A 21,430-nucleotide genomic window follows, 5' to 3' on the forward strand; every position below is an offset into this window, starting at 1 on the left:
TTCCACTCCATTCCATTCCATTCCATTCCATTCCATTCCATTCCATTCCACTCGGGTTGAGCATTCCATTCGATTCCATTCCATTCCATTCCATTCCATTCCATTCCATTCCACTCGGGCTCATTCCATTCCATTCCATTCCATTCCATTCCATTCCATTCCATTCCATTCCATTCCATTCCATTCCGTTCTACTCGGGTTGATTTCCATTCCATTCCATTCCATTCCATTCCACTCCATTCCATTCCATTCCATTCCATTCCATTCCATTCCATTCCATTCCATTCCATTCCTTTCCATTTATTCCATTCCGTTCTACTCGGGTTGATTCCATTGAGTTTGGTTCCGTTCCGTTCCGTCCCGTCCCGTCCCGTCCCGTCCCGTTCCATTTTACTCGGGTTGATTCCTTTGCATTCCGTTCCGCTCGTTTCCATTCCGTTCCATTCCGTTCCACGCGGGTTGGTTCAGTTCCATTCTATTCTATTCTATTCCTTTCCATTCCATTCCATTCTACTCGGGTTGATTCCATGCCGTTCCATTCCGTTCCATTCCGTCCCATTCCGACCCGTCCCATACCGTCCCTTCCCGTCCCATCCCGTTCCGTTCCACATGGGTTGATTCAATTCCTTTCGGTTACATTGAATTCCATTCCATTCCATTCTACTCGGATTGATTCCATTCCATTCCATTCCATTCCATTCCATTCCATTCCATTCCATTCCAATCCATTCCATTCTACTCGGGTTGATTCCATTCCATTCCATTCCATTCCATTCCATTCCATTCCATTCCATTCCATTCAGTTTCATTCCATTCGATTCCATTCCATTCCATTCCATTCCATTCCATTCCATTCCATTCCATTCCATTCCATTCCATTCCATTCCATTCCGTTCTAATCGGGTTGATTCCATTCTATTCCATTCCATTCCATTCCATTCCATTCCATTCCATTCCATTCTATTCCATTCCATTCTACTCAATTGAATTCCATTCCATTCCATTCTATTCCATTCCATTCCATTCCTTTCCATTCCATTTAGTTCTACTCTGGTTGATTCCATTCCATTCCATTCCATTCCATTCCATTCCATTCCATTCCATTCGTCTCCATTCGATTCCATTCGATTCCATTCCATTCTATTCCATTGAATTCCATTCCATTCCATTCCATTCCATTCCATTCCATTCCATTCCATTCCATTCCATTCCATTCCTTTCCGTTCTACTCGGGTTGATTCCATTCCATTCCATTCCATTCCATTCCATTCCATTCCATTCCATTCCATTCCATTCCATTCCACTCCATTCCATTCGATTCCATTCGATTCCATTCCATTCCATTCCATTCCATTCCAATCCATTCCATTCTACTCGGGTTGATTCCATTCCATTCCATTCCACTCCATTCCATTCCATTCCATTCCATTCCATTGCATTCCATTCGATTCCATTCGACTCCATTCCATTCGATTCCATTCGAGATCATTCGATTCCATTCCATCCCATTCCATTCCATTCCATTCCATTCCGTTCTACTCGGGTTGATTCCATTCCATTCCATTTCATTCCATTCCATTCCATTTCATTCCATTCGATTCCATTCGATTCCATTCCATTCCATTCCATTGAATCCATTCCATTCTACTCGGGTTGATTCCATTCCATTCCATTCCATTCCATTCCATTCCATTCCGTTCTTCTTTTGTTGATTCCATTCCATTCCATTTCATTCCATTCCATTCCATTCCACTCGATTCCATTCCATTCTTTCCATTCCATTCCAATCCATTCCATTCTACTCGGGTGGATTCCATTCCATTCCATTCCATTCCATTCCATTCCATTCCATTCCATTCGATTCCATTCCATTCCATTCCATTCCATTCCATTCCATTCCATTCCATTCCATTCCGTTCTAGTCGGGTTGATTCCATTCTATTCCATTCCATTCCATTCCATTGCATTCCATTCCATTCCATTCCATTCCATTCCATTCTATTCCACTCCATTCTACTCCATTGAATTCCATTCCATTCCATATTATTCCATTCCATTCCATTCCTTTCCATTCCATTTAGTTCTACTCGGGTTGATTCCATTCCATTCCATTCCATTCCATTCCATTCCATTCCATTCCATTCCATTCCATTCCATTCCATTCCATTCCATTCCGTTCCACTCGGGTTGATTCCATTCTATTCCATTCCATTCCATTCGATTCCATTCGATATCATTCGATTCCATTCCATCCCATTCCATTCCATTCCATTCCATTCCGTTCTTCTTGGGTTGAGTCCATTCCATTCCATTTCATTCCATTCCATTCCATTCCATTTCTTTCGATTCCATTCGATTCCATTCCATTCCATTCCATTCCAACCCATTGCATTCTACTCAGGTTGATTCCATTCCAATCCATTCCATTCCATTCCATTCCATTCCATTCCATTCCGTTCTACTCGGGTTGATTCCACTCCATTCCATTCCATTCCATTCCATTCCATTCCATTCCATTCCATTCCATTCCATTCCACTCGGGTTGAGCATTCCATTCGATTCCATTCCATTCCATTCCATTCCATTCCATTCCATTCCATTCCACTCGGGCTCATTCCATTCCATTCCATTCCATTCCATTCCATTCCATTCCATTCCATTCCATTCCATTACTTTCCATTCCATTCCATTCCATTCCATTCTATTCTACTCGGGTTGACTCCATTCCATTCCATTCCACTCCATTCCATTCCGTTATATTCCATTCTATTCCATTCGATTCCGTTCGATTCCATTCCATTCCATTCCATTCCATTCGATTCCCTTCCATTCCATTCCATTCCATTCCATTCCATTCCAATCCATTCCATTCTACTCGGGTTGATTCCATTCCATTCCATTCCATTCCAATCCATTCCATTCCATTCCATTCCATTCCATTCCATTCCATTCCATTCCATTCCATTCCATTCCATTCCATTCCTTTCCTTTCTATTCCATTCCATTCCATTCCATTCCATTCCATTCCATTCCATTCCATTCCATTCCATTCCATTCCATTCCATTCCATTCCCTTCTACTCGGGTTGATTCCACTCCATTCCATTCCCTTCCATTCCATTGCATTCCATTCCATTCCATTCCATTCCATTCCTTTCCATTCCAACCCATTCCTTTCTACTCGGGTTGATTCCATTCCATTCCATTCCATTCCATTCCATTCCATTCCATTCCATTCCATTCCATTCCATTCCATTCCATTCCATTCGATTCCATTCCATTCCATTCCATTCCATTTCATTCCAAACCGTTCCATTCAACTCGGATTCATCATTCCATTCCATTCCATTCCATTCCATTCCACTCGGGTTCATTCCATTCCATTCCATTCCATTCCATTCCATTCCATTCCATTCCATTCCGTTCTACTCAGGTTGATTTCCATTCCATTCCATTCCATTCCATTCCATTCCATTCCATTCCATTACATTCCATTCCATTCTATTCCATTCCGTTCTACTCGGCTTGAATCCATTGAGTTCCGTTCCGTTCCGTTTCGTCCCGACACGTCCCGTCCCGTCCCGACACGTCCCGTCCCGTCCCGTCTCGTCACGTCCCGTCCCGTCCCGTCCCATCCCGTCCCGTCCCGTGCCGTTGTACTCGGGTTGATTCCATTCCACTCCGTTCCGTTCCTTTCCGTTCCCTTCCATTCAGTTCCACGCGGGTTGATTCAATTCCATTCTATTCTATTCCATTCCATTCCATTCCATTCCATTCCATTCCATTCCATTTTACTCGGGTTGATTCCATGCCGTGCCGTTCCGTTCCATTCCGTTCCGTTCTGATCGGGTTGATTCCGTTCCATTCCGTTCCGTTCCTTTCCATTCCATTCCATTCCGTTACACGCAGGTTGATTCAATTCCATTCTATTACATTGAATTCTATTCCATTCCATTCCATTCCATTCTACTCGGATTGATTGCATTCCATTCCGTTCCATTCCAGTCCATTCCAATCCATTCCATTCTACTAGGGTTGATTCCATTCCATTCCATTCCATTCCATTCCATTCCATTCCATTCCATTCCATTGCGTTCCATTCGAATCGATTCCATTCCATTCCATTCCATTCCATTCCAATCCATTCCATTCTACTTGGGTTCATTCCATTCCATTCCATTCCATTCCATTCTATTCCATTCGATTCCATTCCATTCCATTCCATTCCATTCCATTCCATTCTGTTCTACTCGGGTTGATTCCACTCCATTCCATTCCATTCCATTCCATTCTATTCCATTCCATTCCCTTCGATTCCATTCTATTCCATTCGATTCCATTCCATTCCATTTCATTTTATTCCATTCCATTCCATTCCATTCTATTCCATTGAATTCCATTCCATTCCATTCCATTCCATTCCATTCCATTCCATTCCATTCCATTCCATTCCGTTCTACTCGGGTTGATTCCACTCCATTCCATTCCATTCCATTCCATTCCATTCCATTCCATTCCACTCGGGTTGAGCATTCCATTCGATTCCATTCCATTCCATTCCATTCCATTCCATTCCATTCCACTCGGGCTCATTCCATTCCATTCCATTCCATTCCATTCCATTCCATTCCATTCCATTCCATTCCATTCCATTCCGTTCTACTCGGGTTGATTTCCATTCCATTCCATTCCATTCCATTCCACTCCATTCCATTCCATTCCATTCCATTCCATTCCATTCCATTCCATTCCATTCCATTCCTTTCCATTTATTCCATTCCGTTCTACTCGGGTTGATTCCATTGAGTTTGGTTCCGTTCCGTTCCGTCCCGTCCCGTCCCGTCCCGTCCCGTTCCATTTTACTCGGGTTGATTCCTTTGCATTCCGTTCCGCTCGTTTCCATTCCGTTCCATTCCGTTCCACGCGGGTTGGTTCAGTTCCATTCTATTCTATTCTATTCCTTTCCATTCCATTCCATTCTACTCGGGTTGATTCCATGCCGTTCCATTCCGTTCCATTCCGTCCCATTCCGACCCGTCCCATACCGTCCCTTCCCGTCCCATCCCGTTCCGTTCCACATGGGTTGATTCAATTCCTTTCGGTTACATTGAATTCCATTCCATTCCATTCTACTCGGATTGATTCCATTCCATTCCATTCCATTCCATTCCATTCCATTCCATTCCATTCCAATCCATTCCATTCTACTCGGGTTGATTCCATTCCATTCCATTCCATTCCATTCCATTCCATTCCATTCCATTCCATTCAGTTTCATTCCATTCGATTCCATTCCATTCCATTCCATTCCATTCCATTCCATTCCATTCGATTCCATTCCATTCCATTCCATTCCATTCCGTTCTAATCGGGTTGATTCCATTCTATTCCATTCCATTCCATTCCATTCCATTCCATTCCATTCCATTCTATTCCATTCCATTCTACTCAATTGAATTCCATTCCATTCCATTCTATTCCATTCCATTCCATTCCTTTCCATTCCATTTAGTTCTACTCTGGTTGATTCCATTCCATTCCATTCCATTCCATTCCATTCCATTCCATTCCATTCGTCTCCATTCGATTCCATTCGATTCCATTCCATTCTATTCCATTGAATTCCATTCCATTCCATTCCATTCCATTCCATTCCATTCCATTCCATTCCATTCCATTCCATTCCATTCCTTTCCGTTCTACTCGGGTTGATTCCATTCCATTCCATTCCATTCCATTCCATTCCATTCCATTCCATTCCATTCCATTCCATTCCACTCCATTCCATTCGATTCCATTCGATTCCATTCCATTCCATTCCATTCCATTCCAATCCATTCCATTCTACTCGGGTTGATTCCATTCCATTCCATTCCACTCCATTCCATTCCATTCCATTCCATTCCATTGCATTCCATTCGATTCCATTCGACTCCATTCCATTCGATTCCATTCGAGATCATTCGATTCCATTCCATCCCATTCCATTCCATTCCATTCCATTCCGTTCTACTCGGGTTGATTCCATTCCATTCCATTTCATTCCATTCCATTCCATTTCATTCCATTCGATTCCATTCGATTGCATTCCATTCCATTCCATTGAATCCATTCCATTCTACTCGGGTTGATTCCATTCCATTCCATTCCATTCCATTCCATTCCATTCCGTTCTTCTTTTGTTGATTCCATTCCATTCCATTTCATTCCATTCCATTCCATTCCACTCGATTCCATTCCATTCTTTCCATTCCATTCCAATCCATTCCATTCTACTCGGGTGGATTCCATTCCATTCCATTCCATTCCATTCCATTCCATTCCATTCCATTCGATTCCATTCCATTCCATTCCATTCCATTCCATTCCATTCCATTCCATTCCATTCCGTTCTAGTCGGGTTGATTCCATTCTATTCCATTCCATTCCATTCCATTGCATTCCATTCCATTCCATTCCATTCCATTCCATTCTATTCCACTCCATTCTACTCCATTGAATTCCATTCCATTCCATATTATTCCATTCCATTCCATTCCTTTCCATTCCATTTAGTTCTACTCGGGTTGATTCCATTCCATTCCATTCCATTCCATTCCATTCCATTCCATTCCATTCCATTCCATTCCATTCCATTCCATTCCATTCCGTTCCACTCGGGTTGATTCCATTCTATTCCATTCCATTCCATTCGATTCCATTCGATATCATTCGATTCCATTCCATCCCATTCCATTCCATTCCATTCCATTCCGTTCTTCTTGGGTTGAGTCCATTCCATTCCATTTCATTCCATTCCATTCCATTCCATTTCTTTCGATTCCATTCGATTCCATTCCATTCCATTCCATTCCAACCCATTGCATTCTACTCAGGTTGATTCCATTCCAATCCATTCCATTCCATTCCATTCCATTCCATTCCATTCCATTCCATTCGATTCCACTCGATTCCATTCCATTCCTTTCCATTCCATTCCAATCCATTCCATTCTATTCGGGTGGATTCCATTCCATTCCATTCCATTCCATTCCATTCCATTCCATTCCATTCCATTCCATTCCATTCCATTCCATTCGATTCCATTCCATTCCATTCCATTCCATTCCATTCCATTCCGTTCTAGTCGGGTTGATTCCGTTCCATTCCATTGCATTCCATTCCATTCCATTCCATTCCATTCCATTCCATTCCATTCCATTCCATTCTATTCCATTCCATTCTACTCCATTGAATTCCATTCCATTCCATTCCATTCCATTCCTTTCCAATCTTTTAGTTCTACTCGGGTTGATTCCATTCCATTCCATTCCATTCCATTCCATTCCATTCCATTCCATTCCATTACTTTCCATTCCATTCCATTCCATTCCATTCTATTCTACTCGGGTTGACTCCATTCCATTCCATTCCAATCCATTCCATTCCGTTATATTCCATTCTATTCCATTCGATTCCGTTCGATTCCATTCCATTCCATTCCATTCCATTCGATTCCATTCCATTCCATTCGATTCCCTTCCATTCCATTCCATTCCATTCCATTCCATTCCATTCCATTCCATTCCATTCCATTCCATTCCATTCCATTCCGTTCTAGTCGGGTTGATTCCATTCTATTCCATTCCATTCCATTCCAGTGCATTCCATTCCATTCCATTCTATTCCACTGCATTCTACTCCATTGAATTCCATTCCATTCCATATTATTCCATTCCATTCCATTCCTTTCCATTCCATTTAGTTCTACTCGGGTTGATTCCATTCCATTCCATTCCATTCCATTCCATTCCATTCCATTCCATTCCATTCCATTCCATTCCATTCCATTCCATTCCGCTCCACTCGGGTTGATTCCATTCTATTCCATTCCATTCCATTCGATTCCATTCGATATCATTCGATTCCATTCCATCCCATTCCATTCCATTCCATTCCATTCCGTTCTTCTTGGGTTGAGTCCATTCCATTCCATTTCATTCCATTCCATTCCATTCCATTTCTTTCGATTCCATTCGATTCCATTCCATTCCATTCCATTCCAATCCATTGCATTCTACTCAGGTTGATTCCATTCCATTCCATTCCATTCCATTCCATTCCATTCCATTCCATTCGATTCCACTCGATTCCATTCCATTCCTTTCCATTCCATTCCAATCCACTCCATTCTATTCGGGTGGATTCCATTCCATTCCATTCCATTCCATTCCATTCCATTCCATTCCATTCCATTCCATTCCATTCCATTCCATTCCATTCCATTCCATTCGATTCCATTCCATTCGATTCCATTCCATTCCATTCCATTCCATTCCATTCCATTCCATTCCATTCCGTTCTAGTCGGGTTGATTCCGTTCCATTCCATTGCATTCCATTCCATTCCATTCCATTCCATTCCGTTCTAGTCGGGTTGATTCCGTTCCATTCCATTGCATTCCATTCCATTCCATTCCATTCCATTCCATTCCATTCCATTCCCTTCTACTCGGGTTGATTCCACTCCATTCCATTCCCTTCCATTCCATTGCATTCCATTCCATTCCATTCCATTCCATTCCTTTCCATTCCAACCCATTCCTTTCTACTCGGGTTGATTCCATTCCATTCCATTCCATTCCATTCCATTCCATTCCATTCCATTCCATTCCATTCCATTCCATTCCATTCCATTCGATTCCATTCCATTCCATTCCATTCCATTTCATTCCAAACCGTTCCATTCAACTCGGATTCATCATTCCATTCCATTCCATTCCATTCCATTCCACTCGGGTTCATTCCATTCCATTCCATTCCATTCCATTCCATTCCATTCCATTCCGTTCTACTCAGGTTGATTTCCATTCCATTCCATTCCATTCCATTCCATTCCATTCCATTCCATTACATTCCATTCCATTCTATTCCATTCCGTTCTACTCGGCTTGAATCCATTGAGTTCCGTTCCGTTCCGTTTCGTCCCGACACGTCCCGTCCCGTCCCGACACGTCCCGTCCCGTCCCGTCTCGTCACGTCCCGTCCCGTCCCGTCCCATCCCGTCCCGTCCCGTGCCGTTGTACTCGGGTTGATTCCATTCCACTCCGTTCCGTTCCTTTCCGTTCCCTTCCATTCAGTTCCACGCGGGTTGATTCAATTCCATTCTATTCTATTCCATTCCATTCCATTCCATTCCATTCCATTCCATTCCATTTTACTCGGGTTGATTCCATGCCGTGCCGTTCCGTTCCATTCCGTTCCGTTCTGATCGGGTTGATTCCGTTCCATTCCGTTCCGTTCCTTTCCATTCCATTCCATTCCGTTACACGCAGGTTGATTCAATTCCATTCTATTACATTGAATTCTATTCCATTCCATTCCATTCCATTCTACTCGGATTGATTGCATTCCATTCCGTTCCATTCCAGTCCATTCCAATCCATTCCATTCTACTAGGGTTGATTCCATTCCATTCCATTCCATTCCATTCCATTCCATTCCATTCCATTCCATTGCGTTCCATTCGAATCGATTCCATTCCATTCCATTCCATTCCATTCCAATCCATTCCATTCTACTTGGGTTCATTCCATTCCATTCCATTCCATTCCATTCTATTCCATTCGATTCCATTCCATTCCATTCCATTCCATTCCATTCCATTCTGTTCTACTCGGGTTGATTCCACTCCATTCCATTCCATTCCATTCCATTCTATTCCATTCCATTCCCTTCGATTCCATTCTATTCCATTCGATTCCATTCCATTCCATTTCATTTTATTCCATTCCATTCCATTCCATTCTATTCCATTGAATTCCATTCCATTCCATTCCATTCCATTCCATTCCATTCCATTCCATTCCATTCCGTTCTACTCGGGTTGATTCCACTCCATTCCATTCCATTCCATTCCATTCCATTCCATTCCATTCCACTCGGGTTGAGCATTCCATTCGATTCCATTCCATTCCATTCCATTCCATTCCATTCCATTCCACTCGGGCTCATTCCATTCCATTCCATTCCATTCCATTCCATTCCATTCCATTCCATTCCATTCCATTCCATTCCGTTCTACTCGGGTTGATTTCCATTCCATTCCATTCCATTCCATTCCACTCCATTCCATTCCATTCCATTCCATTCCATTCCATTCCATTCCATTCCATTCCATTCCTTTCCATTTATTCCATTCCGTTCTACTCGGGTTGATTCCATTGAGTTTGGTTCCGTTCCGTTCCGTCCCGTCCCGTCCCGTCCCGTCCCGTTCCATTTTACTCGGGTTGATTCCTTTGCATTCCGTTCCGCTCGTTTCCATTCCGTTCCATTCCGTTCCACGCGGGTTGGTTCAGTTCCATTCTATTCTATTCTATTCCTTTCCATTCCATTCCATTCTACTCGGGTTGATTCCATGCCGTTCCATTCCGTTCCATTCCGTCCCATTCCGACCCGTCCCATACCGTCCCTTCCCGTCCCATCCCGTTCCGTTCCACATGGGTTGATTCAATTCCTTTCGGTTACATTGAATTCCATTCCATTCCATTCTACTCGGATTGATTCCATTCCATTCCATTCCATTCCATTCCATTCCATTCCATTCCATTCCAATCCATTCCATTCTACTCGGGTTGATTCCATTCCATTCCATTCCATTCCATTCCATTCCATTCCATTCCATTCCATTCAGTTTCATTCCATTCGATTCCATTCCATTCCATTCCATTCCATTCCATTCCATTCCATTCCATTCCATTCCATTCCATTCCATTCCATTCCGTTCTAATCGGGTTGATTCCATTCTATTCCATTCCATTCCATTCCATTCCATTCCATTCCATTCCATTCTATTCCATTCCATTCTACTCAATTGAATTCCATTCCATTCCATTCTATTCCATTCCATTCCATTCCTTTCCATTCCATTTAGTTCTACTCTGGTTGATTCCATTCCATTCCATTCCATTCCATTCCATTCCATTCCATTCCATTCGTCTCCATTCGATTCCATTCGATTCCATTCCATTCTATTCCATTGAATTCCATTCCATTCCATTCCATTCCATTCCATTCCATTCCATTCCATTCCATTCCATTCCATTCCTTTCCGTTCTACTCGGGTTGATTGCATTCCATTCCATTCCATTCCATTCCATTCCATTCCATTCCATTCCATTCCATTCCATTCCACTCCATTCCATTCGATTCCATTCGATTCCATTCCATTCCATTCCATTCCATTCCAATCCATTCCATTCTACTCGGGTTGATTCCATTCCATTCCATTCCACTCCATTCCATTCCATTCCATTCCATTCCATTGCATTCCATTCGATTCCATTCGACTCCATTCCATTCGATTCCATTCGAGATCATTCGATTCCATTCCATCCCATTCCATTCCATTCCATTCCATTCCGTTCTACTCGGGTTGATTCCATTCCATTCCATTTCATTCCATTCCATTCCATTTCATTCCATTCGATTCCATTCGATTCCATTCCATTCCATTCCATTGAATCCATTCCATTCTACTCGGGTTGATTCCATTCCATTCCATTCCATTCCATTCCATTCCATTCCGTTCTTCTTTTGTTGATTCCATTCCATTCCATTTCATTCCATTCCATTCCATTCCACTCGATTCCATTCCATTCTTTCCATTCCATTCCAATCCATTCCATTCTACTCGGGTGGATTCCATTCCATTCCATTCCATTCCATTCCATTCCATTCCATTCCATTCGATTCCATTCCATTCCATTCCATTCCATTCCATTCCATTCCATTCCATTCCATTCCGTTCTAGTCGGGTTGATTCCATTCTATTCCATTCCATTCCATTCCATTGCATTCCATTCCATTCCATTCCATTCCATTCCATTCTATTCCACTCCATTCTACTCCATTGAATTCCATTCCATTCCATATTATTCCATTCCATTCCATTCCTTTCCATTCCATTTAGTTCTACTCGGGTTGATTCCATTCCATTCCATTCCATTCCATTCCATTCCATTCCATTCCATTCCATTCCATTCCATTCCATTCCATTCCATTCCGTTCCACTCGGGTTGATTCCATTCTATTCCATTCCATTCCATTCGATTCCATTCGATATCATTCGATTCCATTCCATCCCATTCCATTCCATTCCATTCCATTCCGTTCTTCTTGGGTTGAGTCCATTCCATTCCATTTCATTCCATTCCATTCCATTCCATTTCTTTCGATTCCATTCGATTCCATTCCATTCCATTCCATTCCAACCCATTGCATTCTACTCAGGTTGATTCCATTCCAATCCATTCCATTCCATTCCATTCCATTCCATTCCATTCCGTTCTACTCGGGTTGATTCCACTCCATTCCATTCCATTCCATTCCATTCCATTCCATTCCATTCCATTCCATTCCATTCCATTCCACTCGGGTTGAGCATTCCATTCGATTCCATTCCATTCCATTCCATTCCATTCCATTCCATTCCATTCCACTCGGGCTCATTCCATTCCATTCCATTCCATTCCATTCCATTCCATTCCATTCCATTCCATTCCATTACTTTCCATTCCATTCCATTCCATTCCATTCTATTCTACTCGGGTTGACTCCATTCCATTCCATTCCACTCCATTCCATTCCGTTATATTCCATTCTATTCCATTCGATTCCGTTCGATTCCATTCCATTCCATTCCATTCCATTCGATTCCCTTCCATTCCATTCCATTCCATTCCATTCCATTCCAATCCATTCCATTCTACTCGGGTTGATTCCATTCCATTCCATTCCATTCCAATCCATTCCATTCCATTCCATTCCATTCCATTCCATTCCATTCCATTCCATTCCATTCCATTCCATTCCATTCCTTTCCTTTCTATTCCATTCCATTCCATTCCATTCCATTCCATTCCATTCCATTCCATTCCATTCCATTCCATTCCATTCCATTCCCTTCTACTCGGGTTGATTCCACTCCATTCCATTCCCTTCCATTCCATTGCATTCCATTCCATTCCATTCCATTCCATTCCTTTCCATTCCAACCCATTCCTTTCTACTCGGGTTGATTCCATTCCATTCCATTCCATTCCATTCCATTCCATTCCATTCCATTCCATTCCATTCCATTCCATTCCATTCCATTCGATTCCATTCCATTCCATTCCATTCCATTTCATTCCAAACCGTTCCATTCAACTCGGATTCATCATTCCATTCCATTCCATTCCATTCCATTCCACTCGGGTTCATTCCATTCCATTCCATTCCATTCCATTCCATTCCATTCCATTCCGTTCTACTCAGGTTGATTTCCATTCCATTCCATTCCATTCCATTCCATTCCATTCCATTCCATTACATTCCATTCCATTCTATTCCATTCCGTTCTACTCGGCTTGAATCCATTGAGTTCCGTTCCGTTCCGTTTCGTCCCGACACGTCCCGTCCCGTCCCGACACGTCCCGTCCCGTCCCGTCTCGTCACGTCCCGTCCCGTCCCGTCCCATCCCGTCCCGTCCCGTGCCGTTGTACTCGGGTTGATTCCATTCCACTCCGTTCCGTTCCTTTCCGTTCCCTTCCATTCAGTTCCACGCGGGTTGATTCAATTCCATTCTATTCTATTCCATTCCATTCCATTCCATTCCATTCCATTCCATTCCATTTTACTCGGGTTGATTCCATGCCGTGCCGTTCCGTTCCATTCCGTTCCGTTCTGATCGGGTTGATTCCGTTCCATTCCGTTCCGTTCCTTTCCATTCCATTCCATTCCGTTACACGCAGGTTGATTCAATTCCATTCTATTACATTGAATTCTATTCCATTCCATTCCATTCCATTCTACTCGGATTGATTGCATTCCATTCCGTTCCATTCCAGTCCATTCCAATCCATTCCATTCTACTAGGGTTGATTCCATTCCATTCCATTCCATTCCATTCCATTCCATTCCATTCCATTCCATTGCGTTCCATTCGAATCGATTCCATTCCATTCCATTCCATTCCATTCCAATCCATTCCATTCTACTTGGGTTCATTCCATTCCATTCCATTCCATTCCATTCTATTCCATTCGATTCCATTCCATTCCATTCCATTCCATTCCATTCCATTCTGTTCTACTCGGGTTGATTCCACTCCATTCCATTCCATTCCATTCCATTCTATTCCATTCCATTCCCTTCGATTCCATTCTATTCCATTCGATTCCATTCCATTCCATTTCATTTTATTCCATTCCATTCCATTCCATTCTATTCCATTGAATTCCATTCCATTCCATTCCATTCCATTCCATTCCATTCCATTCCATTCCATTCCATTCCGTTCTACTCGGGTTGATTCCACTCCATTCCATTCCATTCCATTCCATTCCATTCCATTCCATTCCATTCCACTCGGGTTGAGCATTCCATTCGATTCCATTCCATTCCATTCCATTCCATTCCATTCCATTCCACTCGGGCTCATTCCATTCCATTCCATTCCATTCCATTCCATTCCATTCCATTCCATTCCATTCCATTCCATTCCGTTCTACTCGGGTTGATTTCCATTCCATTCCATTCCATTCCATTCCACTCCATTCCATTCCATTCCATTCCATTCCATTCCATTCCATTCCATTCCATTCCATTCCATTCCTTTCCATTTATTCCATTCCGTTCTACTCGGGTTGATTCCATTGAGTTTGGTTCCGTTCCGTTCCGTCCCGTCCCGTCCCGTCCCGTCCCGTTCCATTTTACTCGGGTTGATTCCTTTGCATTCCGTTCCGCTCGTTTCCATTCCGTTCCATTCCGTTCCACGCGGGTTGGTTCAGTTCCATTCTATTCTATTCTATTCCTTTCCATTCCATTCCATTCTACTCGGGTTGATTCCATGCCGTTCCATTCCGTTCCATTCCGTCCCATTCCGACCCGTCCCATACCGTCCCTTCCCGTCCCATCCCGTTCCGTTCCACATGGGTTGATTCAATTCCTTTCGGTTACATTGAATTCCATTCCATTCCATTCTACTCGGATTGATTCCATTCCATTCCATTCCATTCCATTCCATTCCATTCCATTCCATTCCAATCCATTCCATTCTACTCGGGTTGATTCCATTCCATTCCATTCCATTCCATTCCATTCCATTCCATTCCATTCCATTCAGTTTCATTCCATTCGATTCCATTCCATTCCATTCCATTCCATTCCATTCCATTCCATTCGATTCCATTCCATTCCATTCCATTCCATTCCGTTCTAATCGGGTTGATTCCATTCTATTCCATTCCATTCCATTCCATTCCATTCCATTCCATTCCATTCTATTCCATTCCATTCTACTCAATTGAATTCCATTCCATTCCATTCTATTCCATTCCATTCCATTCCTTTCCATTCCATTTAGTTCTACTCTGGTTGATTCCATTCCATTCCATTCCATTCCATTCCATTCCATTCCATTCCATTCCATTCCATTCCATTCCTTTCCGTTCTACTCGGGTTGATTCCATTCCATTCCATTCCATTCCATTCCATTCCATTCCATTCCATTCCATTCCATTCCATTCCACTCCATTCCATTCGATTCCATTCGATTCCATTCCATTCCATTCCATTCCATTCCAATCCATTCCATTCTACTCGGGTTGATTCCATTCCATTCCATTCCACTCCATTCCATTCCATTCCATTCCATTCCATTGCATTCCATTCGATTCCATTCGACTCCATTCCATTCGATTCCATTCGAGATCATTCGATTCCATTCCATCCCATTCCATTCCATTCCATTCCATTCCGTTCTACTCGGGTTGATTCCATTCCATTCCATTTCATTCCATTCCATTCCATTTCATTCCATTCGATTCCATTCGATTCCATTCCATTCCATTCCATTGAATCCATTCCATTCTACTCGGGTTGATTCCATTCCATTCCATTCCATTCCATTCCATTCCATTCCGTTCTTCTTTTGTTGATTCCATTCCATTCCATTTCATTCCATTCCATTCCATTCCACTCGATTCCATTCCATTCTTTCCATTCCATTCCAATCCATTCCATTCTACTCGGGTGGATTCCATTCCATTCCATTCCATTCCATTCCATTCCATTCCATTCCATTCGATTCCATTCCATTCCATTCCATTCCATTCCATTCCATTCCATTCCATTCCATTCCGTTCTAGTCGGGTTGATTCCATTCTATTCCATTCCATTCCATTCCATTGCATTCCATTCCATTCCATTCCATTCCATTCCATTCTATTCCACTCCATTCTACTCCATTGAATTCCATTCCATTCCATATTATTCCATTCCATTCCATTCCTTTCCATTCCATTTAGTTCTACTCGGGTTGATTCCATTCCATTCCATTCCATTCCATTCCATTCCATTCCATTCCATTCCATTCCATTCCATTCCATTCCATTCCATTCCGTTCCACTCGGGTTGATTCCATTCTATTCCATTCCATTCCATTCGATTCCATTCGATATCATTCGATTCCATTCCATCCCATTCCATTCCATTCCATTCCATTCCGTTCTTCTTGGGTTGAGTCCATTCCATTCCATTTCATTCCATTCCATTCCATTCCATTTCTTTCGATTCCATTCGATTCCATTCCATTCCATTCCATTCCAACCCATTGCATTCTACTCAGGTTGATTCCATTCCAATCCATTCCATTCCATTCCATTCCATTCCATTCCATTCCATTCCATTCCATTCGATTCCACTCGATTCCATTCCATTCCTTTCCATTCCATTCCAATCCATTCCATTCTATTCGGGTGGATTCCATTCCATTCCATTCCATTCCATTCCATTCCATTCCATTCCATTCCATTCCATTCCATTCCATTCCATTCCATTCGATTCCATTCCATTCCATTCCATTCCATTCCATTCCATTCCGTTCTAGTCGGGTTGATTCCGTTCCATTCCATTGCATTCCATTCCATTCCATTCCATTCCATTCCATTCCATTCCATTCCATTCCATTCTATTCCATTCCATTCTACTCCATTGAATTCCATTCCATTCCATTCCATTCCATTCCTTTCCAATCTTTTAGTTCTACTCGGGTTGATTCCATTCCATTCCATTCCATTCCATTCCATTCCATTCCATTCCATTCCATTACTTTCCATTCCATTCCATTCCATTCCATTCTATTCTACTCGGGTTGACTCCATTCCATTCCATTCCAATCCATTCCATTCCGTTATATTCCATTCTATTCCATTCGATTCCGTTCGATTCCATTCCATTCCATTCCATTCCATTCGATTCCATTCCATTCCATTCGATTCCCTTCCATTCCATTCCATTCCATTCCATTCCATTCCATTCCATTCCATTCCATTCCATTCCATTCCATTCCATTCCGTTCTAGTCGGGTTGATTCCATTCTATTCCATTCCATTCCATTCCAGTGCATTCCATTCCATTCCATTCTATTCCACTGCATTCTACTCCATTGAATTCCATTCCATTCCATATTATTCCATTCCATTCCATTCCTTTCCATTCCATTTAGTTCTACTCGGGTTGATTCCATTCCATTCCATTCCATTCCATTCCATTCCATTCCATTCCATTCCATTCCATTCCATTCCATTCCATTCCATTCCGCTCCACTCGGGTTGATTCCATTCTATTCCATTCCATTCCATTCGATTCCATTCGATATCATTCGATTCCATTCCATCCCATTCCATTCCATTCCATTCCATTCCGTTCTTCTTGGGTTGAGTCCATTCCATTCCATTTCATTCCATTCCATTCCATTCCATTTCTTTCGATTCCATTCGATTCCATTCCATTCCATTCCATTCCAATCCATTGCATTCTACTCAGGTTGATTCCATTCCATTCCATTCCATTCCATTCCATTCCATTCCATTCCATTCGATTCCACTCGATTCCATTCCATTCCTTTCCATTCCATTCCAATCCACTCCATTCTATTCGGGTGGATTCCATTCCATTCCATTCCATTCCATTCCATTCCATTCCATTCCATTCCATTCCATTCCATTCCATTCCATTCCATTCCATTCCATTCGATTCCATTCCATTCGATTCCATTCCATTCCATTCCATTCCATTCCATTCCATTCCATTCCATTCCGTTCTAGTCGGGTTGATTCCGTTCCATTCCATTGCATTCCATTCCATTCCATTCCATTCCATTCCGTTCTAGTCGGGTTGATTCCGTTCCATTCCATTGCATTCCATTCCATTCCATTCCATTCCATTCCATTCCATTCCATTCCGTTCTATTCCATTCCATTCTACTCCATTGAATTCCATTCCATTCCATTCCATTCCATTCCATTCCATTCCATTCCTTTCCAATCCATTTAGTTCTACTCGGGTTGATTCCATTCCATTCCATTCCATTCCATTCAATTCCATTCCATTCCATTCCATTCCATTCCATTCCATTACTTTCCATTCCATTCCATTCCATTCCATTCTATTCTACTCGGGTTGACTCCATTCCATTCCATTCCACTCCATTCCATTCCGTTATATTCCATTCTATTCCATTCGATTCCGTTCGATTCCATTCCATTCCATTCCATTCCATTCGATTCCATTCCATTCCATTCGATTCCCTTCCATTCCATTCCATTCCATTCCATTCCATTCCAATCCATTCCATTCTACTCGGGTTGATTCCATTCCATTCCATTCCATTCCAATCCATTCCATTCCATTCCATTCCATTCCATTCCATTCCATTCCATTCCATTCCATTCCATTCCATTCCATTCCATTCCATTCCATTCCTTTCCTTTCTATTCCATTCCATTCCATTCCATTCCATTCCATTCCGTTCCATTCCATTCCATTCCATTCCATTCCATTCCGTTCTACTCGGGTTGATTCCACTCCATTCCATTCCCTTCCATTCCATTGCATTCCAATCCATTCCATTCCATTCCATTCCTTTCCATTCCAACCCATTCCTTTCTACACGGGTTGATTCCATTCCATTCCATTCCATTCCATTCCGTTCTACTCGGGTTGATTCCACTCCATTCCATTCCATTCCATTCCATTCCATTCCATTCCATTCCATTCCATTCCACTCGGGTTGAGCATTCCATTCGATTCCATTCCATTCCATTCCATTCCATTTCATTCCAAACCGTTCCATTCAACTCGGATTCATCATTCCATTCCATTCCATTCCATTCCATTCCACTCGGGTTCATTCCATTCCATTCCATTCCATTCCATTCCATTCCATTCCATTCCATTCCATTCCGTTCTACACAGGTTGATTTCCATTCCATTCCATTCCATTCCATTCCATTCTATTCCATTCCATTCCATTCCATTCCATTCCATTCCATTCCATTTTACTCGGGTTGATTCCATGCCGTGCCGTTCCGTTCCATTCCGTTCCGTTCTGATCGGGTTGATTCCGTTCCATTCCGTTCCGTTCCTTTCCATTCCATTCCATTCCGTTACACGCAGGTTGATTCAATTCCATTCTATTACATTGAATTCTATTCCATTCCATTCCATTCCATTCTACTCGGATTGATTGCATTCCATTCCGTTCCATTCCAGTCCATTCCAATCCATTCCATTCTACTAGGGTTGATTCCATTCCATTCCATTCCATTCCATTCCATTCCATTCCATTCCATTCCATTGCGTTCCATTCGAATCGATTCCATTCCATTCCATTCCATTCCATTCCAATCCATTCCATTCTACTTGGGTTCATTCCATTCCATTCCATTCCATTCCATTCTATTCCATTCGATTCCATTCCATTCCATTCCATTCCATTCCATTCCATTCTGTTCTACTCGGGTTGATTCCACTCCATTCCATTCCATTCCATTCCATTCTATTCCATTCCATTCCATTCGATTCCATTCTATTCCATTCGATTCCATTCCATTCCATTTCATTTTATTCCATTCCATTCCATTCCATTCTATTCCATTGAATTCCATTCCATTCCATTCCATTCCATTCCATTCCATTCCATTCCATTCCATTCCATTCCATTCCATTCCATTCCGTTCCACTCGGGTTGATTCCATTCTATTCCATTCCATTCCATTCGATTCCATTCGATATCATTCGATTCCATTCCATCCCATTCCATTCCATTCCATTCCATTCCGTTCTTCTTGGGTTGAGTCCATTCCATTCCATTTCATTCCATTCCATTCCATTCCATTTCTTTCGATTCCATTCGATTCCATTCCATTCCATTCCATTCCAACCCATTGCATTCTACTCAGGTTGATTCCATTCCAATCCATTCCATTCCATTCCATTCCATTCCATTCCATTCCATTCCATTCGATTCCACTCGATTCCATTCCATTCCTTTCCATTCCATTCCAATCCATTCCATTCTATTCGGGTGGATTCCATTCCATTCCATTCCATTCCATTCCATTCCATTCCATTCCATTCCATTCCATTCCATTCCATTCCATTCCATTCCATTCGATTCCATTCCATTCCATTCCATTCCATTCCATTCCATTCCGTTCTAGTCGGGTTGATTCCGTTCCATTCCATTGCATTCCATTCCATTCCATTCCATTCCATTCCATTCCATTCCATTCCATTCCATTCTATTCCATTCCATTCTACTCCATTGAATTCCATTCCATTCCATTCCATTCCATTCCTTTCCAATCTTTTAGTTCTACTCGGGTTGATTCCATTCCATTCCATTCCATTCCATTCCATTCCATTCCATTCCATTCCATTACTTTCCATTCCATTCCATTCCATTCCATTCTATTCTACTCGGGTTGACTCCATTCCATTCCATTCCAATCCATTCCATTCCGTTATATTCCATTCTATTCCATTCGATTCCGTTCGATTCCATTCCATTCCATTCCATTCCATTCGATTCCATTCCATTCCATTCGATTCCCTTCCATTCCATTCCATTCCATTCCATTCCATTCCATTCCATTCCATTCCATTCCATTCCATTCCATTCCGTTCTAGTCGGGTTGATTCCATTCTATTCCATTCCATTCCATTCCAGTGCATTCCATTCCATTCCATTCTATTCCACTGCATTCTACTCCATTGAATTCCATTCCATTCCATATTATTCCATTCCATTCCATTCCTTTCCATTCCATTTAGTTCTACTCGGGTTGATTCCATTCCATTCCATTCCATTCCATTCCATTCCATTCCATTCCATTCCATTCCATTCCATTCCATTCCATTCCATTCCGCTCCACTCGGGTTGATTCCATTCTATTCCATTCCATTCCATTCGATTCCATTCGATATCATTCGATTCCATTCCATCCCATTCCATTCCATTCCATTCCATTCCGTTCTTCTTGGGTTGAGTCCATTCCATTCCATTTCATTCCATTCCATTCCATTCCATTTCTTTCGATTCCATTCGATTCCATTCCATTCCATTCC

The sequence above is a fragment of the Gorilla gorilla genome, chromosome 17 (genome assembly GCF_029281585.2).
Source record: "Gorilla gorilla gorilla isolate KB3781 chromosome 17, NHGRI_mGorGor1-v2.1_pri, whole genome shotgun sequence".
Taxonomy (NCBI): Eukaryota; Metazoa; Chordata; class Mammalia; order Primates; family Hominidae; genus Gorilla; species Gorilla gorilla.